Source organism: Sinocyclocheilus anshuiensis, unplaced genomic scaffold (genome assembly GCF_001515605.1).
Source record: "Sinocyclocheilus anshuiensis isolate Anshui unplaced genomic scaffold, SAMN03320099.WGS_v1.1 scaffold572, whole genome shotgun sequence".
NCBI lineage: Eukaryota > Metazoa > Chordata > Actinopteri > Cypriniformes > Cyprinidae > Sinocyclocheilus > Sinocyclocheilus anshuiensis.
In genome coordinates, this window is record NW_015555778.1 from 889883 (window position 1) to 895414 (window position 5532).

A 5532-nucleotide genomic window follows, 5' to 3' on the forward strand; every position below is an offset into this window, starting at 1 on the left:
GTCACTGACAGCCGTCTAACGTCCCAGGGGCAACTCCCATAGCAATATGGTAGAGTTGGTACTTAGTACTCGCCATGGTTCTGGCATGCACTCCCCTCAGCATGGTGGCGTGGGTATACTGTTCCCCATAGCGACCTCTAGAGGACGCAGTTCGATGTTCCCATGAAAGGGAACGTCTCAGGTTAATTATGTAACCATGGTTACCTGAGTAAGGAACGAGACACTGCGTCCTCTAGGTTTCTTGCCATGCTGCGGACACAAGCTTCAGACGAAGTGAATGATGTGTGCTCCCGGTGCCTATTTATACTATAGTCGCACCGGTAGTGACGTCATGGCTGTCGCCGGCCAACGAGTTGGTGTTTTTTCAATGTATGCTTCAGACACGGGTCACGACGAGGCGTTCCCCCCATAGCGACCCCTAGAGGACGCAGTGTCTCGTTCCCTACTCAGGGAACCATGGTTACATAAGTAACCTGAGACGTTATGCTTCAGGACAAAAATTAGATGGCAGGAAAAATTATATTTTAATGCTTTTGTTTTTTCTCGCAAACTTTTGCGTTCCCATGAGAAACTTCACATTTGTGCATAAAACGTTTGTGTTCCTCTCTAGCAAAAGGTTTTTAAGCAAAAGAAAAGTTTGTCAAGCAAAGTGATATGTTTGTGGGCGAACAGAAAATTGATAAAATAATATAAGGTAGGAGGAAAAAATATTTTTAAAAAACTGTTTTTATGTCGACAAAAACTAAGATTAAAAAAAGATTGTTTCATATAATCAAATTATAGTTAATAATGTCGGTGATTGACTTACTTGAACTATATGAGATTAAAGGCAGGATAGGTGATTTGGTTCAAAAACATTTTTTGTTATGCTGGTTGAAAGTCTTTTCACATCCCGATAGCAATCAATAAGTTAAGTGGTCTAAATGTATTTATATGTATTTATATCGTCTGTGGAAGGCACAGGATCATTAAATGTTTGACCAATCAGAGCCAGATCCCTTTGCATACATCTACGCACCGTTCACACAGACATGACACGTCATCAGCGCAGTCAATTAATCTATTGCAGACTGAGCGAGAATGGAAGGCGTTCTTATTTTAATATTATGCGCTTTGTACTGTAATGTTTTCTCACTGGTGAATGAGACATGAGGTAATCTGACAGCGTTGCATTCATCCGCCACCAACGCCGTCTCTTATCATGTCAATGATTAGCCTCTGGGCTGCCTGTGCGCGTTCATGTGTTTTGGAGGAGGCGTGGCTTTGCAGAGTGATTATGCAGGGAGGGTTGGGTCTTGCTTTCAAAGCTAGCTTGATATTGCTAGCCTCTCCGAAATCGCCTACCCTACAACTTTAATCGGGCATACACACAACTTAAGCGAAGTTTAAGTTTTTTATTATGCTCTTTCTGGGGCAACACACTAAATACAGCTAAAGTTGACAATAAATTATTATTTATTTAAAAAAACAACAAAAACAAAAAACACTAGCTTTCTATTTTTTCTATTCTATCTACTTGTTTTTCTTTGTGTGTATATGTGTGTGTATAATATTTATATATATATATATATATATATATATACACCTTGCTACGTGTACTGTGTTAGGCTAAACAAGACTTGTCATTTGCACTTATATATTGTTGCTCTTTTGTTAGTTTTGACTGCTTTTATTGTCTTAATTTGTAAGTCGCTTTGGATAAAAGCGTCTTCTAAATGACTAAAAAATAAATAAATAAATAACTATAGCATAAAAATTCACAAAACTGTGCTCAACATAACACAAGCTCAGGATTTCACAACAAGGAATGTTTTTACATGTAGTTTTTAGATGCTGATACATATATAACTTAAAACAATGTAATATTTGGTTTAATTTTGCTCTCTCATCAAATAAAATGGGATTTTTGTTAACTAACATCAGATGTCATTTTAGTCAGAATAAAATTAACAAGTATGACATTTAAAAAAATAATAATTTAAACTACATTTTAAATATCAACACCGCCTATCCTATCAGACAGTCTTTCTCAGGTTTACTCTGGGGGGGAAAAAAAATCCATTTAATGGACGTGATTGTGACTGCGCTTTCTACCCCCATCTATCAGAGACTCTGTCTGTCTTTAATGTCCATCTGTCTCTCAGTGTCTGTTTATTCTAGTCCTCTGAGGTTGCACTGTAGTTTTTATCATGCACATTTGCACATTAAGAGGTTTGCAATGCCAACTCAGTCTCTTATAGAATTTAGTTTGTAGTCATCCAGATCCACCAGAGGCACTGCAGGAGTGTTCTTAGGTGCAACAATGCAAACAAAGGGTGCAATCAAGCTTTAAAACATTTGATGTGTCCCGGAACAGCTGACCTCTAATGAAATACTGAAATACACCATTCAATTTAAACCATCACTTTAAAAGTCCATCCCCTGTTGTCCTCTCATATCAAGAGCCGCTGACATATTTGTTTAGAACTGTTTTTCGATTGCACTTGTAAATGGTGCTTGATTTGTGCACATTTCTCTCCTGATTCAGATAAGACAACTTTTTCAGAAAGTAATATTATGGATAGAGGACCAGAAGCAGCATTAAAAACGTCTTTATAATGGAGATGTTTCTTATACACACTAAGCTTTTCACTTTAGACATGAATTGATGGATTATTAATAGTTGTGTGGATTATTTGTGGATTATTGTAATGTTTTTATCAGCTGTTTGGACACTCACTCTGACGGCACCCATTCACTGCAGAGGATCCATTGGTGAGCAAGTGATGTAATGCTACATTTCTTCAAATCTGTTCAGATGAAGAAACAAACTCAGCTAGGCCTATATCTTGGATGGCCCGAGGGTGAGTACAGTTCCAGCAAACTATTCCTTGAATAGAGAAGATTATCAGTGAGTACTGACCTAAATTTGACTCACTCCTTTAATCAGAATAAAAAATAATCATAGAGGTTTGGAATGACATGAAGTATATAATAAAGGAATTAGTAAATACAGTAAATAATAACAGAGCAAATAAGATTTTTTATTGTTATGGATAAACTATCCCTTGAAGAGATGTAAAAATCAGCAGGTTTCTATTCATTTCTTCAATTAATTAATTAATTCATCTTTAAAAATTTTAGTTTTAACCAAGCTTTTCCCTGCAGAGAAAATATATGGAGTGGAGGATTGTGGGTCTCTCAATGTGGCCCTAAAACATGTTCTAATCCACTTTTATTCCTCACCAAGGTCTATTAATCTGGGGAGCAGATACTTATCCTCCTCTGATTTATCCGCTCATAAATGAGCTGACATATGGATGAGATTAAGCATTGGCATGGTGTAAGGTTTATAGTTAAGGTTTATGATTTAAGCCGGGCCTATGAGATTCCAGTGGCGTAATGAGAGTCCACTGGTGTAATGTGAAGCTTAGCCCAGTGGATCTTAGCCTTCAGGCCTCAATGAGAGTGGAAAAAAAAAGGAATAAATAAAAGCCAGAGTTTGAATGAGCTCCTGCAATTTATTTAAACACGGGACTAACTAATTCCATAGATTTATATTTTTTTTTCCCGTCCAGAGTAGCACACACAACTGAGTTCATGAGTAAAAACTCTATTAGGTTTGGACTCCAACTATAAACCAGGCCATCACGTGCAGTAATGATCTCCAAATAGTTGCATAAGTTATAAGTTATTTTATATTTCTTTCTCAAGAAATATTCTTTTTATTTTTCCTTTCTCACCTCCACTGCTTTCATTTATTTCTTTTACAATATTAAAGAGGCAAGAATGCTTTAATTAAGAGCAAAACGCTGTGATCAAGCAACTCTCTCTGTGAACCAACAATATATTATGACAGTTGGCCTGTTTAACTACTGCAAATTCTAAAGGGCTTCACATCATTGGGCTGTAGCCTGGTAACGGAATCCTCAGCCTGTGCATTCAACAAACGAATCATCCAATTACACAAGCCAAATGAGACAAATACCTCAAAATTCACTGGTGGACACAGTGGTGACAGTGTCAAGACTTCCCACTTAATCATCAGTGTGTTTCTTACTAAGAAGTGCTTCAAACCAAGCCTTATTTCAGTCACAAATCAATCTATTTATTAATGTTTTTTCCTTCTTCCTATTCCATTTTCACTTTGAACCAGCAAAGAGTAAACAGGCTCTCAAGGTTCCGGAAATAATCTGGATTAATATGGATGAGACATCTCATTAACAGCAAGGTGTGGGGGGGAGGAAGGTCTACAGCCTTCGTAAATTGTTGACGACATCGAGTGGAATCACTGTCTGCCGTGAAAAGCACAAGTGGTACATGACGGATAAATGAATAAGCAGCTATTTATATGCATCAGGGGTGAACAGGAAAGAGTGTATTTGTCATCCAAACCATCCATCGTCCAGGCCAGATCCTGAGTCAACATGCAACGACGTCTGTAGAGTTTATTGCAGGAGAACACAATAAATTGAATGGTGCTGGCTTTGTCTTAGTGTGTGTGTGTGTGTGTGTGTGTGTGTGTGTGTTTGTGTGTGTGTGTGTGTGCGCGCGCGTGCGTATATGATGGAGAATGTACACAATTGCAGCAGCTCAGACATTTTGGAAAAATCAATGCTAGACATGATATAAACTAAACACAATTTATATGACAGACAACTCACAGCCATTAATCTATATAACAACAGTGTATATCATCAACATCAACATCATACCTTCTCTGGACTAACAAAAAAAAAAAAAAGTGTTTACTTTGTTAATTTGTGGCCCCTGAAGGATTTATTTCTTTAAAGTTAAAAATGCAATTCATTAACACAATGACTTAAATGCAACTATTTTATGAAGAGCATGTATTTAATTTGTGAATTACATTTTTTTTTTTTTTTTTAAGGCTTTAATTTAATAATAAAAGCCTTTTTAAAGGGGTCATATGATGCGATTTCAAGTTTTCCTTTCTCTTTGGAGTGTTACAAGCTCTTGGTGCATAAAGAAGATCTGTAAAGTTGCAAAGACTAAAGTCTCAAATCCAAAGAGATATTCTTTATAAAAGTTAAGAGTCAGTCACACCTACCTAAAACGGCTCATTCTAACACGCCCCCACATATCTATGTCACTATGTGGAAATATTAGCATAATGCCGGCCAAATGTGCATGCAAAGAAAGAAGGCGTGGTTTCAGGAACACAGTAGTGTTGATGCAGCCATGTCAGGGAGACGCTGTGTGTTTCAGTGCGAAAGCAAAAGCACTTTATTTGGCCTTCCGGAAGTAGATGCATCCGGAAGTAGGAATCATTGGTTAAGATTTATTTTAACCGAACAGCACAACCCAGATGTTTGAATTTGTGCAACGCATTTTATGGACGACTTTTCTAGGTTTTTTGAACCTAGAATAGTACAAGGCTGGCTGTGCACAAAGGCTATTTCTAAAAAAATTTAAAAAAGGATAAATTCCGACTTTGCTATGACAATCTAGTGCTTCTGAATCAGCGACTGTAAGTATGTTTTGTTATTAGTTTAAGTATTTGCTATTGACTGTTCAAATGCGGAGTTTTGC